This window comes from Lepidochelys olivacea (genome assembly GCF_965140295.1).
Source record: "Lepidochelys olivacea isolate rLepOli2 genome assembly, chromosome: 14".
Taxonomy (NCBI): Eukaryota; Metazoa; Chordata; order Testudines; family Cheloniidae; genus Lepidochelys; species Lepidochelys olivacea.
In genome coordinates this window covers 31,229,686-31,249,188 of record NC_140424.1, presented here as the reverse complement: position 1 = coordinate 31,249,188, position 19,503 = coordinate 31,229,686, and the positions used below count along the sequence as shown (strand labels likewise).

General features: G+C 44.3%; 2 long non-coding RNA genes across 2 annotated transcripts; both read left to right on the top strand.

The window, feature by feature from the left end:
• Positions 1-5,775: 5,775 nt before the first annotated feature.
• Positions 5,776-8,957, top strand: LOC311530745. The gene is made up of 2 exons (XR_014714087.1): positions 5,776-6,922; positions 7,668-8,957. It is a non-coding gene; the product is annotated as an uncharacterized lncRNA (long non-coding RNA).
• A 2,973-nt stretch (positions 8,958-11,930) lies between these two features.
• On the top strand, positions 11,931-18,471 carry LOC311530719. The gene is made up of 2 exons (XR_014714077.1): positions 11,931-16,436; positions 17,182-18,471. It is a non-coding gene; the product is annotated as an uncharacterized lncRNA (long non-coding RNA).
• Positions 18,472-19,503: the final 1,032 nt, after the last annotated feature.

Here is a 19,503-nt window from a genome sequence, read left to right as displayed (position 1 = left end):
TTACGTGGACAAGGGACACAGGTGTAAGAGAAGGCGTTGTGAGCAGTGTCGGGGTTTGATCACCAGTGATGTAGATAGCCACCTGTGTTTTATGTATAGCATTAGAAATTATATTTTTTTACAGTTTTGAATGCAGGCAGGAGATGGGCCTGCATGTGCACAATTAGATTTTTGCTATGTCCCTAAAGCTAGAACGATCCTGGGAATTTAAGGGTGGTGAGTGTCTGTCTACATTTGTTAAGACCTTTATTGGCAGAAAGTTCCGGGACTGCAAGACAGAACAAGGAGTAATGGTCTCAAGTTGCGGTGGGGGAGACTTAGGTTGGATATTAGGAAAAACTTTTCACTAGGAGGGTGGTGAAACACTGGAATGTGTTACCTAGGGAGGTGGTGGAATCTCCTTCCCTAGAAGTTTTTAAGGTCAGGCTTGACAAAGCCCTGGCTGGGATGATTTAGTCAGGGATCGGTCCTGCTTTGAGCAGGGGGTTGGACTAGATGACCTCCCTTCCAACCCTGATATTCTATGATTCTTATGATTCTAAGTTCCTAGCGCACAATTCTAAAGATTATGAGGCATACTTCATTGTTAGACAGTTACTGAAGGAAAAGATGGGCCTAGAACTGATAACTCAGGGTAGTAAACTAATGTGTGTGGAAGTTAAGGCCCTGGGCATTTGTTTTATAGACTCATTACACTTCTTGCCCATGAAGCTTAGCAAGCTCCCACAGGTGATGGGGTCTGAAGATTGCAAAGGGCATTTCCCACATTTTTCATCACTTTAGAAAGCCAAATTTACGTGGGGCCTATGTCCAAGGTGGAGTACTATGGCGTAGACAGCATGATGCCTATGGAGAAAGCAGGATTTCTTCCCCGGTATCGGGACAACAGATATGAGATGTTTGACTTGCAGAAAAAGCTCGCGTATTATTCTCAGAAGGGTGTCAACATTTTGAGAAGGGCCTGTATCCTGTACAGAGAAGAGATCATGAGAATGTCAGAGACGGGAGATATTGTAGCGAGAGGCCCTGGTAAATTCACAGAGGTAAAATTGTGTATAGATCCTTTCTGGATAACGTTGGCATCTGTCTGCATGGCTATGTTTTTGCAGCCTAACACTGTAGCTCTTCTCCGTCCAGACAACTATCACAAGCAGAAAAAGAGATATTCGACCCCCTCTATTCAGTGGCTCTTGTATAACAAAGAAAATATACAGATACGGCATGCTTTACAGGGTAGGGAATTACACGTAGGCCCCCTACTTTCTAGACGGTTATGCCGTCGTTGATGGGGTACGCACAGCCTTTGAGTTTAATGGGTGTTTTTTTGCCAGGGTTGTATCACCTGTTATTGTGAAAAAGCACCCTACAATGGGGACTACTTTTGAGTTTCTTTATTAAAAGACTGAGCTCAAGACCGATTATCTGAAAGGACTTGGTTAAGTAGTGAGGAGACGAGTGGGAGGTGACGCTAGAAAGATAAAGAGCTTGCAGATTTCTTAAACAAAGCCCAGCTGCCTCAGCCTCTCGTGCCTAGGGATGCTCTTTTTTGGGGGAGGACTAACACTATCCGCCTATATTACTAGTAATATTAGTAACTTGACTGCAATTCATGACATGCTGGCGAGACCCAGCAGCATATTCCTGAGCGGTTCGGGATCCATTCCTGCAGCCCAAAAGGGAAGACGGAACGCGTAGTAGAAAAAACGTTGAAAGATGGTGCCAAATGTGGACAGAAGCACAGGGATTGCTGGGATGCGATTTGATGCATCACGGGGCATTGGGACAGACCCCAGAATGCCCCGCACCCCCCTACTGAAATTTAACTAACCAATCCTAACCTATTGAACATGATTATTTAACCAATTATATCCCACCACTTTAATTAGTTTACACCCAGCAAAATTAATTATACAGCAGACAGAAACAATCACAGAACCAGACAGAGATTATACAAACAATGGGGAAATGGGGACTACAGTGATAGAACAAATACAGAAATGAGGATTTCACATCCCAGCTATTGATAAGTGAGTTCATGCCAGAAAGGATGCTATCAAACTAAGTTTCCTTTTACATTTTCTAGGCACTTCCCTTTCTCTGGAGGTGATAGGCATTATCAGGACAGGATTGTATTCCTAACAGCCCAATAGCACCTGCTTTCAATGTGACTAGTTTGGAATGTAAGGATGTGACCGTTCGCTTCCCAGCTTATGGCTGCCTCTGCTGCTTAGCCAAAGATCTTAGCCTAAGAACAGGGCCTCAGACTGTCACAGTAAGAGAAAAAAGAAAAGGAGTACTAGTGGCACCTTAGAGACTAACCAAATTATTTGAGCATAAGCTTTCGTGAGCTCCAGCTCACTTCGTCGGATGCTGTAGCTCACGAAAGCTTATGCTCAAATAAATCGGTTAGTCTCTAAGGTGCCACTAGTACTCCTTTTCTTTTTGCGAATACAGACTAACACGGCTGCTACTCTGAACCAGTAAGAGCAGGCACTTACCACGGCAGACAGTGATTTTGATTCTTTCTTTTATACCTCTATAACTAGCTAAGGGATAAGAATACACCTAAATTCTTAGAGTATATGCCTTTACAGACAGGCCTGACTAGCTATATCCTAACACTCCCAGCCTTTTTTTTCGGGATCCTCCTGCCCAGGTATCCCTGGAAAAGCATAGGACATATAGCGACACATTTCCTGATAAGGCCAGGCATCAAGGTGGAAGGTGTCGATATTCCATTTATGCCACTGCCCCTTGTGTAGTATAGTGCCCTGCACCCTCTCTCGTGCAGGCATACCACACCTATTCCAATTAGTGTTCCCAGACTTCCCATTACAGTGGGCCCGAGAAGGTTGGGTCCGGGTTGCCTAGTACACTGCGGGGTGGGGAGGGCTTACTACATTACTTATAGGTTATCTCTATATGCAACGTAACACAAGTACAGTTAACAATACAAAATCCACAGCAACACCGAGTCCTGACCACTGCAGTATGGTCCAACAGCCGAGCCGCCACCAAAACACTGCCTCTCCTCCTTCGACAGGGTCATGATCTTATGTGTCCAGTTGCTGGCAGTTGCAAAAAGCTGTCCCTGCAGGTTTTACATGCTTTTGTCCCTATCATAAGTCCATTGAATGTTCACAGAGAAATGGGATATTGTCCAAACCAGCTTAACCACTTGGTATGGAATCAGGCGATATGCCCTGGTTTGAGTATTTACAGCAATAAGATTTACAGATGCATTTGTGCACCATAGTCCAGATAGCAGCATGTAGCTGTGTATAGTTTGATTATGGGCTGGTGTAATTGTGCCCTTAGTAATATGTATGTTCCCAGCAAAACACCTTGTACACCCAATTGTCCACCCCTTGCACAGGCCATTGATCCTGCTCCTCCATAGTCACAGGAGAGGGGCACAGCCAAACACCTTCTGTTGATTTACACTATTTTACACACCCCTCCATTGATTCCCAGTAAGCTCCTTCTCATTATTTCTATATTATTTCTTGTGGGGACCACCTTAGTTGCCATTCCATTTCCAGGCACCACGGTAGCTAGTACACAGGTGCTTGCCTCCTAGTTGGGCATTCTGCATTCCCATACACATCTCCCCACCAAGGTCAGCCTTCTGAAGCCATCCCCTACCCATGTCATGAGGTTTCTTGTTTATTGAAACACAACAATGCTAGCAACAAGACAAACACCACACACAAAACAACACAAAACATAGATCCATGGTATTCTGACAGGTTATTCTTCTGCAGGCGCCAGCTTGCTTGTAGAGTGTCTGAAAAACAAAAGAAACAATTTCCACCACCCCCTAGTGGGGACAGATTATTGCTTAATAATACTACTACTTCCTTTTACAAATTTCCTTGCTAATTGCAGAAAAAAAACCAGAAGAATTACCTCCAAGCTGTCCTTATTTTGTTCTATAGTCAGGCTACTGAGCTACCCCACTCACTGGTCATTTAGGAAATTCATGAGGTGGTGTACCTCAGTTTCCCCTCTTGTACAACCGACCAAGTTTGTAATAGTTTCTCTGCCGTACCAAACAGTGGAGACGACATCAATTAAGAGCACACTCACAGGCATTCTCGTTTCCCTTTCTGGGTATGTGTGGTGAGACTGTGCTCCTCAGCTAGACAAGTAGGTGTCCATCCCAATATCTGTTATGTGTTCAGATGGGCCTCAGGGCCCTCTGTAGCTCTAATAGGCAAATGGTCCCATGCAGAGCCACTTGCCATCAGCCTCCTGTCTATGCTACAGAAGGGGCCACATCAGCATTGAATCCTCCCAGCCTTGGACACAGGAGGCAGCGATGGAAATAATGACACTCCATGAAACTGTGTGAGATTCTCCAGGGACCTGGGATTATTTCGGGTCTCACCCAGAGGGGCTCGAACACTTTGTATAGTGGAGGTCCTGAGAGCCACTGACCCAAACTATAAACTCTGTGTAGAATGGAAACCACTTCAAGCCAGAGGGTATTGCTGGATCCCAAGGACCCCTGGTTCCAGCACCTATGGTCTCAACATAGAATGGCCATGGGACTGATGGGCACTTGGCCCCCAAGGGCTGCCCAGGTCCCTGGGGCTCTGTCTCTGATTCATTAGCGCTGGAGGTTTCTCTCTACTCAGGAAGGAGAGAAGATTTCTGCCCAAAGAAGGACAGAAGAGTCTGTCCAAATCTTCCGTACAAAGGAAGGCGGTTGAGGTAGTTGAGGCCATAAAGGAAGTCTGGGGAATTGCTAGAGGAGAGGGCTGCTCTCTCTCTTTCCTCTGACTAGGAGAACAGGAGTTGAGCTTCCAGGGTCAGAAGCTGATGCCTGCCTTCATTGTGAGGCACAACTCCTGGCTGAGCTTAGCTGCTGAGCAGGAACAGTCAGCGTGGATTAACCAAGGGCAAGTCATGCCTAACTAATCTAATTGCCTTCTACGATGAGATAACTGGCTCTGTGGATGAGAGGAAAGCAGTGAACTAGTTAGCAAAGCCTTTGATATGGTCTCCCACAGTATTCTTGCCAGCAAGTTAAAGAAGTATGGGCTGGATGAATGGACTATAAAGTGGAAAGGAAGAAGGATGTGGAAAAATGGGAAAGAGTCCAGTGAAGGGCAACAAAAATGACTCGGGGGCTGGAGCCTTATGAGGAAAGGCTGAGGGAACTGGGATTACTTCGTGTGCAGAGGAGAAGAACGAAGAAAGGGGGTTCCAAAGAGGGTGGAGCTAGACTGTTCTCCGTGGTAGCAGATAACAGAAAGAGGCGTAATGGTCTCAAGTTGCAGTGGGGGAGGGTTAGGCTGGCTATTAGGAAAAACTTTTTCACTAGGAGGGTGGTGAAGCACTGGAATGGGTTACCGAGGGAGGTAGTGGAATCTCCTTCCTTAGAGGTTTTGAAGGTCAGGCTTGAAAAAAACCTCTGTCTGGGATGATTTAGTTAGGGACTGAGTCTCCCAGGCTGAGGGCAGGAGACGGGGTGGGGAGCGAGGTACCCAGCGCCCAGCCCGGCCCAGACCCATTTCCTGCAGCATCCCACGGTAGATTGACTTTTCTGGGACAAGGGGAGGAGCAGAGAGAGAAAAAGACAGTTCCTACCTCTGCCTAGCTCCCCGCAAGCTGCTGGGGGAGTGTGCAGGCACAATGTCAAGAGAAATCTCTCAAAGTGGCTCCTTTTGATTCTACTCTTTTCTACTGTTCTGTTCAGAGAATCGGTTACTAGGCGGGTTTAAGATTTTCTCTGTAAATTTAGGATTTGTGAGAAATTATAAAGTATAACATATATATAGAGCTACAGTTTGTGTCATCCCTTTCCACAGTTTCCTTTCTCTCCAGTGTAAGGAATTGTTTCAGAGTAGCAGCCGTGTTACTCTGTATTCGCAAAAAGAAAAGGAGTACTTGTGGCATCTTAGAGACTAACCAATTTATTGGAGCATAAACTCAGATGTCAAGAATTATAACATTCATAAACCAGTCGGAGAACACTTCATTCTCTTTGGTCACGCGATTACAGTCATGAAAGTTGCGATATTACAACAGAAAAACTTCAGAAACAGACTTCAAGGAGAGACTGCTGAATTGGAATTCATTTGCAAATTGGATACAATTAATTTAGGCTTGATAGCGACTGGGAGTGGTTGAGTCATTCCGCAAAGTAACCTATTTCCCCTTGTTTATTCCTGCCCCCTCCCCCCCCCCACTGTTCCTCAGACGTTCGTGTTAAACCCTGGATTTGTGCTGGAAATGGCCCACCTTGATTAGCATACACATTGTAAGGCGAGTGATCACTTTAGATAAGCTATTACCAGCAGGAGAGTGGGGTGGGGGGAGAGAAAACCTTTTGAAGTGATAAACACCCATTTTTTCATGGTCTCTGTGTATAAAAACACGCTCACTGTATTTTCTACAGTATGCATCCGATGAAGTGAGCTGTAGCTCACGAAAGCTTATGCTCAAATAAATTGGTTAGTCTCTAAGGTGCCACATGTACTCCTTTTCTTAGTGTAAGGAATGACTCTTGCCTGCATTCCTTCTTTAGCCCATCATATGATGGGACCATAAAAGAATATAAGGAGGAGAATCTTTACCAGCATATACAGAGAGTGCAAGAGGCCACCAATAAATCCAAAGGGAATGTTACCCAAAGTCTTGAAAAGAGACAACTCTAAGAGCCCGCGCAAGTTAGAAAAAGCCTCAAGGGGAGAAAGGGAGTGAAACCACTAACCATGCAGGAGACTTCCTGAATGGCCTCATTTTCCAAAGCACACACCCAGGGGAGAAACCAAACATATGTATAGAATATGGGAAAAGTTTGGCTCAGAACTCAGACCTCGTTAATCATCAGAGATCCACATTGGACAGAAACCCTATAAGTGTATGTACTGTGGGAAAAGGTTCAATGTGAGCTCTACTTCACCACGGCAAGGTAAGTGTGTGCGTGTATGTTTTAAAACATATTTTTTGAAAGAGTTAGTTTTAATGTTTAAATTGTGAGTTAGGGGCCTATGGAAGAGATAAGCGTGGGATTTTACAGTATTTTGTTTCAAAACAGTTTGTTTTTTAATCTGCAAAATGTGATGTGTTTTTAAAACGGCTTGTTTTAAAATTAGTTCGTGTTTAAATTGTTGTTGGTGATTTAGGGAACCTATGCAAGACATAGTTATGGGGGGGATTTTAAAGGTATTTTATTGCACACTTTGTTTTTGGGTACATGGTGGAAATATAAAATTCTCGGTTTTAGAGAAACACTAGTGGTGGAAATGAACCAAAACCTGTGTTTGTTGTACAGCCTGAAGTGGATTACCTTGTTTTAAAGCTATGACTTTTTAAATAGAAAAACACCTTAATAAGTATTTTATTTTTTAACTTTACAAGACAGTTTCATTTGTTTTATAATAATAATGTTGTCTGCTCTAAAACATGAGAGATTCTTAGACAAGAGGGTAAACAAGCTCAAAAGAGAAAGAAAAGAGACATCTGAAAAGGAAAATTCACCAGCATCAATGGCTGATGGATGGCTGAAGCCCAGTAAATATGTTTTGCTTATTGTTTTGACTATTTCATGAGTTTTTCTATTTTAAGCAAATACATAGCTGTGGGTGAGAAAGATGGTAAAGTTTTAAAATGTTTATTTGATGCTAAGTTGGAACACCTCCGTTTTTCTTAATCAGGCATGGGCAGTTCTCCTGACAATGCTGTAGTCCGAGCTACAGGGAAACCTCCACCAGAACCACCAAAGAACCAGGAATCTGCTCCGATACCTTTAACAACAACAACAACGCCAACGCAAACAGCAGAAGAGTGCAGTCGAAGCAGCAGGACAGTCCAAAGCGCACATACGTCAAGCCAAAGGACAAAACAAAAGACTTTGGTAAAAAGCACCCACACAAACATAACTCCAGTTCCTCAGCTGTCAGCACCACACCAAGTCCTGAGAAAACTGTGAGCGAAAACACACCCATTCATAAACCTGGAGCAAACTTTTTAGTGGTTGTCAATAAAAAAGCCAAGAACTGAAAGCTCCAGCGATGCAGGGGTAGCTCCTTATGAAGTATCCAACAATTCTCGCGAACTATTCTCCCACCTCCATAAGGTCGGCACAGCTCTTCAGTATTCTAGAAAATTTGGGAAAAATATGACGCTTCGTTCAGAAAGCTGATGGACGCTGTATCCTCAGAGGTTCTCAAAGAAAGGAAGACTGGAAACTACATCAAAAATGCAAAAGCTCTTGCAGCTGAATTTGAAAAACACTTCAGTTTTTCTGAGGGTTGTTCTGAGCAGGCATGACTAGTCATGGAAAGGGGCTTTCGTAAAAGGGGCATCCTCAAAGCTACACATTAGCTAAGGCGTAAACAAAAGGGGCGGGCAGTGTTGGCGGATAAACGTACGTCTGCCGAAAAGTTACAGGCCAGGGTCGCTGAAATTTTTTAAAAAAGGCTAAAGAGGTGATGAGGATCAAAAAACAAAAAGAGACGCCCCCTACTCTGGAGGCTCTGAAATTGGTGTGTCTGAGATTGGGGAGGCGGAATCCGACCTGGGGGCAGTGGTGACTCTCACAGAGTCTGGTTTAGAAAATTCCCCAGAAGGCTTTCTTGATGGGTCCCCGTATACTTCTGATGATCCTCACGCTGGCCCTTGGAGTCTGACTCTCAAATAGCATCTGATGTAGAAAAAGCAGCTGACGGTTCCGTAGCGGAACCCCCAAGTAACCCTGAAAATGCAGATGCAGACCCCCCAAACAGACGTGTATATAGAGAGAGTGAGAAATTGTCAAAGGGAATTACCTAGGTTTGGGGGTTCGGCGTATCGTGAAGAATTTTGTTTTGTCAATCTTGAGAGAATTAAATCAGCTCAGCAGGTCGTTGAAGCCATACACGGGGGATACAGTGGCCGCAGAGTTTTGAATTTTTTCCTCTATAGTCAAATCCTCCATAAAAAGAGACCATGTTTAGTAGACCTGACTTACACTGGTACTAATCTGTGTTTTGCGGGTGGGTTCTTGGCTGTCATGTCTGACTGTAAAGCAACAGACGTGGAATTGTTAGACTGGGTGAGAAAGTTGCATGAGAAACTGGGGTGGTCAGATCAAAAAAAGATTATGCTCAGCATCATAGCGGCGTTTGAACAGCATTTAGGAGTCAACATACAGGTGGTGCTCTATGCGGCAAACGGTGGCTGTTTTTTTTTTTTTTAAATGGGAGTTCCAGTGTACGCCAAGACTTTTTTCATCGTGTTGCATGATGAGCATTATTATGGGGTTCTGGATGTGAAAAAGCTGTTCGGTGTGAAAAATTATTGTGAGTTTTACCACACAGTGTACAGTGATAGCCATTCTTGCAGGTATCGTTGGTGCCTCTGCTTGAGTGCAACGTTCTCAGACAGCGTGGGTGTGCAGCTGAGGTGTCCTAGCTGTAGACTGTATTGTTGCTCCAAAGAATGTTTAGAGAGACAAGTAGACTGCGCATCGAAAAAACAAGTCAAATGCCTGTCTAAAATTGTATGTGATCAGTGTCAGTCTTACGTGGACAAGGGACACAGGTGTAAGAGAAGGCGTTGTGAGCAGTGTCGGGGTTTGATCACCAGTGATGTAGATAGCCACCTGTGTTTTATGTATAGCATTAGAAATTATATTTTTTTACAGTTTTGAATGCAGGCAGGAGATGGGCCTGCATGTGCACAATTAGATTTTTGCTATGTCCCTAAAGCTAGAACGATCCTGGGAATTTAAGGGTGGTGAGTGTCTGTCTACATTTGTTAAGACCTTTATTGGCAGAAAGTTCCGGGACTGCAAGACAGAACAAGGAGTAATGGTCTCAAGTTGCGGTGGGGGAGACTTAGGTTGGATATTAGGAAAAACTTTTCACTAGGAGGGTGGTGAAACACTGGAATGTGTTACCTAGGGAGGTGGTGGAATCTCCTTCCCTAGAAGTTTTTAAGGTCAGGCTTGACAAAGCCCTGGCTGGGATGATTTAGTCAGGGATCGGTCCTGCTTTGAGCAGGGGGTTGGACTAGATGACCTCCCTTCCAACCCTGATATTCTATGATTCTTATGATTCTAAGTTCCTAGCGCACAATTCTAAAGATTATGAGGCATACTTCATTGTTAGACAGTTACTGAAGGAAAAGATGGGCCTAGAACTGATAACTCAGGGTAGTAAACTAATGTGTGTGGAAGTTAAGGCCCTGGGCATTTGTTTTATAGACTCATTACACTTCTTGCCCATGAAGCTTAGCAAGCTCCCACAGGTGATGGGGTCTGAAGATTGCAAAGGGCATTTCCCACATTTTTCATCACTTTAGAAAGCCAAATTTACGTGGGGCCTATGTCCAAGGTGGAGTACTATGGCGTAGACAGCATGATGCCTATGGAGAAAGCAGGATTTCTTCCCCGGTATCGGGACAACAGATATGAGATGTTTGACTTGCAGAAAAAGCTCGCGTATTATTCTCAGAAGGGTGTCAACATTTTGAGAAGGGCCTGTATCCTGTACAGAGAAGAGATCATGAGAATGTCAGAGACGGGAGATATTGTAGCGAGAGGCCCTGGTAAATTCACAGAGGTAAAATTGTGTATAGATCCTTTCTGGATAACGTTGGCATCTGTCTGCATGGCTATGTTTTTGCAGCCTAACACTGTAGCTCTTCTCCGTCCAGACAACTATCACAAGCAGAAAAAGAGATATTCGACCCCCTCTATTCAGTGGCTCTTGTATAACAAAGAAAATATACAGATACGGCATGCTTTACAGGGTAGGGAATTACACGTAGGCCCCCTACTTTCTAGACGGTTATGCCGTCGTTGATGGGGTACGCACAGCCTTTGAGTTTAATGGGTGTTTTTTTGCCAGGGTTGTATCACCTGTTATTGTGAAAAAGCACCCTACAATGGGGACTACTTTTGAGTTTCTTTATTAAAAGACTGAGCTCAAGACCGATTATCTGAAAGGACTTGGTTAAGTAGTGAGGAGACGAGTGGGAGGTGACGCTAGAAAGATAAAGAGCTTGCAGATTTCTTAAACAAAGCCCAGCTGCCTCAGCCTCTCGTGCCTAGGGATGCTCTTTTTTGGGGGAGGACTAACACTATCCGCCTATATTACTAGTAATATTAGTAACTTGACTGCAATTCATGACATGCTGGCGAGACCCAGCAGCATATTCCTGAGCGGTTCGGGATCCATTCCTGCAGCCCAAAAGGGAAGACGGAACGCGTAGTAGAAAAAACGTTGAAAGATGGTGCCAAATGTGGACAGAAGCACAGGGATTGCTGGGATGCGATTTGATGCATCACGGGGCATTGGGACAGACCCCAGAATGCCCCGCACCCCCCTACTGAAATTTAACTAACCAATCCTAACCTATTGAACATGATTATTTAACCAATTATATCCCACCACTTTAATTAGTTTACACCCAGCAAAATTAATTATACAGCAGACAGAAACAATCACAGAACCAGACAGAGATTATACAAACAATGGGGAAATGGGGACTACAGTGATAGAACAAATACAGAAATGAGGATTTCACATCCCAGCTATTGATAAGTGAGTTCATGCCAGAAAGGATGCTATCAAACTAAGTTTCCTTTTACATTTTCTAGGCACTTCCCTTTCTCTGGAGGTGATAGGCATTATCAGGACAGGATTGTATTCCTAACAGCCCAATAGCACCTGCTTTCAATGTGACTAGTTTGGAATGTAAGGATGTGACCGTTCGCTTCCCAGCTTATGGCTGCCTCTGCTGCTTAGCCAAAGATCTTAGCCTAAGAACAGGGCCTCAGACTGTCACAGTAAGAGAAAAAAGAAAAGGAGTACTAGTGGCACCTTAGAGACTAACCAAATTATTTGAGCATAAGCTTTCGTGAGCTCCAGCTCACTTCGTCGGATGCTGTAGCTCACGAAAGCTTATGCTCAAATAAATCGGTTAGTCTCTAAGGTGCCACTAGTACTCCTTTTCTTTTTGCGAATACAGACTAACACGGCTGCTACTCTGAACCAGTAAGAGCAGGCACTTACCACGGCAGACAGTGATTTTGATTCTTTCTTTTATACCTCTATAACTAGCTAAGGGATAAGAATACACCTAAATTCTTAGAGTATATGCCTTTACAGACAGGCCTGACTAGCTATATCCTAACACTCCCAGCCTTTTTTTTCGGGATCCTCCTGCCCAGGTATCCCTGGAAAAGCATAGGACATATAGCGACACATTTCCTGATAAGGCCAGGCATCAAGGTGGAAGGTGTCGATATTCCATTTATGCCACTGCCCCTTGTGTAGTATAGTGCCCTGCACCCTCTCTCGTGCAGGCATACCACACCTATTCCAATTAGTGTTCCCAGACTTCCCATTACAGTGGGCCCGAGAAGGTTGGGTCCGGGTTGCCTAGTACACTGCGGGGTGGGGAGGGCTTACTACATTACTTATAGGTTATCTCTATATGCAACGTAACACAAGTACAGTTAACAATACAAAATCCACAGCAACACCGAGTCCTGACCACTGCAGTATGGTCCAACAGCCGAGCCGCCACCAAAACACTGCCTCTCCTCCTTCGACAGGGTCATGATCTTATGTGTCCAGTTGCTGGCAGTTGCAAAAAGCTGTCCCTGCAGGTTTTACATGCTTTTGTCCCTATCATAAGTCCATTGAATGTTCACAGAGAAATGGGATATTGTCCAAACCAGCTTAACCACTTGGTATGGAATCAGGCGATATGCCCTGGTTTGAGTATTTACAGCAATAAGATTTACAGATGCATTTGTGCACCATAGTCCAGATAGCAGCATGTAGCTGTGTATAGTTTGATTATGGGCTGGTGTAATTGTGCCCTTAGTAATATGTATGTTCCCAGCAAAACACCTTGTACACCCAATTGTCCACCCCTTGCACAGGCCATTGATCCTGCTCCTCCATAGTCACAGGAGAGGGGCACATCCAAACACCTTCTGTTGATTTACACTATTTTACACACCCCTCCATTGATTCCCAGTAAGCTCCTTCTCATTATTTCTATATTATTTCTTGTGGGGACCACCTTAGTTGCCATTCCATTTCCAGGCACCACGGTAGCTAGTACACAGGTGCTTGCCTCCTAGTTGGGCATTCTGCATTCCCATACACATCTCCCCACCAAGGTCAGCCTTCTGAAGCCATCCCCTACCCATGTCATGAGGTTTCTTGTTTATTGAAACACAACAATGCTAGCAACAAGACAAACACCACACACAAAACAACACAAAACATAGATCCATGGTATTCTGACAGGTTATTCTTCTGCAGGCGCCAGCTTGCTTGTAGAGTGTCTGAAAAACAAAAGAAACAATTTCCACCACCCCCTAGTGGGGACAGATTATTGCTTAATAATACTACTACTTCCTTTTACAAATTTCCTTGCTAATTGCAGAAAAAAAACCAGAAGAATTACCTCCAAGCTGTCCTTATTTTGTTCTATAGTCAGGCTACTGAGCTACCCCACTCACTGGTCATTTAGGAAATTCATGAGGTGGTGTACCTCAGTTTCCCCTCTTGTACAACCGACCAAGTTTGTAATAGTTTCTCTGCCGTACCAAACAGTGGAGACGACATCAATTAAGAGCACACTCACAGGCATTCTCGTTTCCCTTTCTGGGTATGTGTGGTGAGACTGTGCTCCTCAGCTAGACAAGTAGGTGTCCATCCCAATATCTGTTATGTGTTCAGATGGGCCTCAGGGCCCTCTGTAGCTCTAATAGGCAAATGGTCCCATGCAGAGCCACTTGCCATCAGCCTCCTGTCTATGCTACAGAAGGGGCCACATCAGCATTGAATCCTCCCAGCCTTGGACACAGGAGGCAGCGATGGAAATAATGAGACTCCATGAAACTGTGTGAGATTCTCCAGGGACCTGGGATTATTTCGGGTCTCACCCAGAGGGGCTCGAACACTTTGTATAGTGGAGGTCCTGAGAGCCACTGACCCAAACTATAAACTCTGTGTAGAATGGAAACCACTTCAAGCCAGAGGGTATTGCTGGATCCCAAGGACCCCTGGTTCCAGCACCTATGGTCTCAACATAGAATGGCCATGGGACTGATGGGCACTTGGCCCCCAAGGGCTGCCCAGGTCCCTGGGGCTCTGTCTCTGATTCATTAGCGCTGGAGGTTTCTCTCTACTCAGGAAGGAGAGAAGATTTCTGCCCAAAGAAGGACAGAAGAGTCTGTCCAAATCTTCCGTACAAAGGAAGGCGGTTGAGGTAGTTGAGGCCATAAAGGAAGTCTGGGGAATTGCTAGAGGAGAGGGCTGCTCTCTCTCTTTCCTCTGACTAGGAGAACAGGAGTTGAGCTTCCAGGGTCAGAAGCTGATGCCTGCCTTCATTGTGAGGCACAACTCCTGGCTGAGCAGCTGCTGAGCAGGAACAGTCAGCGTGGATTAACCAAGGGCAAGTCATGCCTAACTAATCTAATTGCCTTCTACGATGAGATAACTGGCTCTGTGGATGAGGGGAAAGCAGTGAACTAGTTAGCAAAGCCTTTGATATGGTCTCCCACAGTATTCTTGCCAGCAAGTTAAAGAAGTATGGGCTGGATGAATGGACTATAAAGTGGAAAGGAAGAAGGATGTGGAAAAATGGGAAAGAGTCCAGTGAAGGGCAACAAAAATGACTCGGGGGCTGGAGCCTTATGAGGAAAGGCTGAGGGAACTGGGATTACTTCGTGTGCAGAGGAGAAGAACGAAGAAAGGGGGTTCCAAAGAGGGTGGAGCTAGACTGTTCTCCGTGGTAGCAGATAACAGAAAGAGGCGTAATGGTCTCAAGTTGCAGTGGGGGAGGGTTAGGCTGGCTATTAGGAAAAACTTTTTCACTAGGAGGGTGGTGAAGCACTGGAATGGGTTACCGAGGGAGGTAGTGGAATCTCCTTCCTTAGAGGTTTTGAAGGTCAGGCTTGAAAAAAACCTCTGTCTGGGATGATTTAGTTAGGGACTGAGTCTCCCAGGCTGAGGGCAGGAGACGGGGTGGGGAGCGAGGTACCCAGCGCCCAGCCCGGCCCAGACCCATTTCCTGCAGCATCCCACGGTAGATTGACTTTTCTGGGACAAGGGGAGGAGCAGAGAGAGAAAAAGACAGTTCCTACCTCTGCCTAGCTCCCCGCAAGCTGCTGGGGGAGTGTGCAGGCACAATGTCAAGAGAAATCTCTCAAAGTGGCTCCTTTTGATTCTACTCTTTTCTACTGTTCTGTTCAGAGAATCGGTTACTAGGAGGGTTTAAGATTTTCTCTGTAAATTTAGGATTTGTGAGAAATTATAAAGTATAACATATATATAGAGCTACAGTTTGTGTCATCCCTTTCCACAGTTTCCTTTCTCTCCAGTGTAAGGAATTGTTTCAGAGTAGCAGCCGTGTTACTCTGTATTCGCAAAAAGAAAAGGAGTACTTGTGGCATCTTAGAGACTAACCAATTTATTGGAGCATAAACTCAGATGTCAAGAATTATAACATTCATAAACCAGTCGGAGAACACTTCATTCTCTTTGGTCACGCGATTACAGTCATGAAAGTTGCGATATTACAACAGAAAAACTTCAGAAACAGACTTCAAGGAGAGACTGCTGAATTGGAATTCATTTGCAAATTGGATACAATTAATTTAGGCTTGATAGCGACTGGGAGTGGTTGAGTCATTCCGCAAAGTAACCTATTTCCCCTTGTTTATTCCTGCCCCCCTCCCCCCCCCCCCACTGTTCCTCAGACGTTCGTGTTAAACCCTGGATTTGTGCTGGAAATGGCCCACCTTGATTAGCATACACATTGTAAGGCGAGTGATCACTTTAGATAAGCTATTACCAGCAGGAGAGTGGGGTGGGGGGAGAGAAAACCTTTTGAAGTGATAAACACCCATTTTTTCATGGTCTCTGTGTATAAAAACACGCTCACTGTATTTTCTACAGTATGCATCCGATGAAGTGAGCTGTAGCTCACGAAAGCTTATGCTCAAATAAATTGGTTAGTCTCTAAGGTGCCACATGTACTCCTTTTCTTAGTGTAAGGAATGACTCTTGCCTGCATTCCTTCTTTAGCCCATCATATGATGGGACCATAAAAGAATATAAGGAGGAGAATCTTTACCAGCATATACAGAGAGTGCAAGAGGCCACCAATAAATCCAAAGGGAATGTTACCCAAAGTCTTGAAAAGAGACAACTCTAAGAGCCCGCGCAAGTTAGAAAAAGCCTCAAGGGGAGAAAGGGAGTGAAACCACTAACCATGCAGGAGACTTCCTGAATGGCCTCATTTTCCAAAGCACACACCCAGGGGAGAAACCAAACATATGTATAGAATATGGGAAAAGTTTGGCTCAGAACTCAGACCTCGTTAATCATCAGAGATCCACATTGGACAGAAACCCTATAAGTGTATGTACTGTGGGAAAAGGTTCAATGTGAGCTCTACTTCACCACGGCAAGGTAAGTGTGTGCGTGTATGTTTTAAAACATATTTTTTGAAAGAGTTGGTTTTAATGTTTAAATTGTGAGTTAGGGGCCTATGGAAGAGATAAGCGTGGGATTTTACAGTATTTTGTTTCAAAACAGTTTGTTTTTTAATCTGCAAAATGTGATGTGTTTTTAAAACGGCTTGTTTTAAAATTAGTTCGTGTTTAAATTGTTGTTGGTGATTTAGGGAACCTATGCAAGACATAGTTATGGGGGGGATTTTAAAGGTATTTTATTGCACACTTTGTTTTTGGGTACACGGTGGAAATATAAAATTCTCGGTTTTAGAGAAACACTAGTGGTGGAAATGAACCAAAACCTGTGTTTGTTGTACAGCCTGAAGTGGATTACCTTGTTTTAAAGCTATGACTTTTTAAATAGAAAAACACCTTAATAAGTATTTTATTTTTTAACTTTACAAGACAGTTTCATTTGTTTTATAATAATAATGTTGTCTGCTCTAAAACATGAGAGATTCTTAGACAAGAGGGTAAACAAGCTCAAAAGAGAAAGAAAAGAGACATCTGAAAAGGAAAATTCACCAGCATCAATGGCTGATGGATGGCTGAAGCCCAGTAAATATGTTTTGCTTATTGTTTTGACTATTTCATGAGTTTTTCTATTTTAAGCAAATACATAGCTGTGGGTGAGAAAGATGGTAAAGTTTTAAAATGTTTATTTGATGCTAAGTTGGAACACCTCCGTTTTTCTTAATCAGGCATGGGCAGTTCTCCTGACAATGCTGTAGTCCGAGCTACAGGGAAACCTCCACCAGAACCACCAAAGAACCAGGAATCTGCTCCGATACCTTTAACAACAACAACAACGCCAACGCAAACAGCAGAAGAGTGCAGTCGAAGCAGCAGGACAGTCCAAAGCGCACATACGTCAAGCCAAAGGACAAAACAAAAGACTTTGGTAAAAAGCACCCACACAAACATAACTCCAGTTCCTCAGCTGTCAGCACCACACCAAGTCCTGAGAAAACTGTGAGCGAAAACACACCCATTCATAAACCTGGAGCAAACTTTTTAGTGGTTGTCAATAAAAAAGCCAAGAACTGAAAGCTCCAGCGATGCAGGGGTAGCTCCTTATGAAGTATCCAACAATTCTCGCGAACTATTCTCCCACCTCCATAAGGTCGGCACAGCTCTTCAGTATTCTAGAAAATTTGGGAAAAATATGACGCTTCGTTCAGAAAGCTGATGGACGCTGTATCCTCAGAGGTTCTCAAAGAAAGGAAGACTGGAAACTACATCAAAAATGCAAAAGCTCTTGCAGCTGAATTTGAAAAACACTTCAGTTTTTCTGAGGGTTGTTCTGAGCAGGCATGACTAGTCATGGAAAGGGGCTTTCGTAAAAGGGGCATCCTCAAAGCTACACATTAGCTAAGGCGTAAACAAAAGGGGCGGGCAGTGTTGGCGGATAAACGTACGTCTGCCGAAAAGTTACAGGCCAGGGTCGCTGAAATTTTTTAAAAAAGGCTAAAGAGGTGATGAGGATCAAAAAACAAAAAGAGACGCCCCCTACTCTGGAGGCTCTGAAATTGGTGTGTCTGAGATTGGGGAGGCGGAATCCGACCTGGGGGCAGTGGTGACTCTCACAGAGTCTGGTTTAGAAAATTCCCCAGAAGGCTTTCTTGATGGGTCCCCGTATACTTCTGATGATCCTCACGCTGGCCCTTGGAGTCTGACTCTCAAATAGCATCTGATGTAGAAAAAGCAGCTGACGGTTCCGTAGCGGAACCCCCAAGTAACCCTGAAAATGCAGATGCAGACCCCCCAAACAGACGTGTATATAGAGAGAGTGAGAAATTGTCAAAGGGAATTACCTAGGTTTGGGGGTTCGGCGTATCGTGAAGAATTTTGTTTTGTCAATCTTGAGAGAATTAAATCAGCTCAGCAGGTCGTTGAAGCCATACACGGGGGATACAGTGGCCGCAGAGTTTTGAATTTTTTCCTCTATAGTCAAATCCTCCATAAAAAGAGACCATGTTTAGTAGACCTGACTTACACTGGTACTAATCTGTGTTTTGCGGGTGGGTTCTTGGCTGTCATGTCTGACTGTAAAGCAACAGACGTGGAATTGTTAGACTGGGTGAGAAAGTTGCATGAGAAACTGGGGTGGTCAGATCAAAAAAAGATTATGCTCAGCATCATAGCGGCGTTTGAACAGCATTTAGGAGTCAACATACAGGTGGTGCTCTATGCGGCAAACGGTGGCTGTTTTTTTTTTTTTTAAATGGGAGTTCCAGTGTACGCCAAGACTTTTTTCATCGTGTTGCATGATGAGCATTATTATGGGGTTCTGGATGTGAAAAAGCTGTTCGGTGTGAAAAATTATTGTGAGTTTTACCACACAGTGTACAGTGATAGCCATTCTTGCAGGTATCGTTGGTGCCTCTGCTTGAGTGCAACGTTCTCAGACAGCGTGGGTGTGCAGCTGAGGTGTCCTAGCTGTAGACTGTATTGTTGCTCCAAAGAATGTTTAGAGAGACAAGTAGACTGCGCATCGAAAAAACAAGTCAAATGCCTGTCTAAAATTGTATGTGATCAGTGTCAGTCTTACGTGGACAAGGGACACAGGTGTAAGAGAAGGCGTTGTGAGCAGTGTCGGGGTTTGATCACCAGTGATGTAGATAGCCACCTGTGTTTTATGTATAGCATTAGAAATTATATTTTTTTACAGTTTTGAATGCAGGCAGGAGATGGGCCTGCATGTGCACAATTAGATTTTTGCTATGTCCCTAAAGCTAGAACGATCCTGGGAATTTAAGGGTGGTGAGTGTCTGTCTACATTTGTTAAGACCTTTATTGGCAGAAAGTTCCGGGACTGCAAGACAGAACAAGGAGTAATGGTCTCAAGTTGCGGTGGGGGAGACTTAGGTTGGATATTAGGAAAAACTTTTCACTAGGAGGGTGGTGAAACACTGGAATGTGTTACCTAGGGAGGTGGTGGAATCTCCTTCCCTAGAAGTTTTTAAGGTCAGGCTTGACAAAGCCCTGGCTGGGATGATTTAGTCAGGGATCGGTCCTGCTTT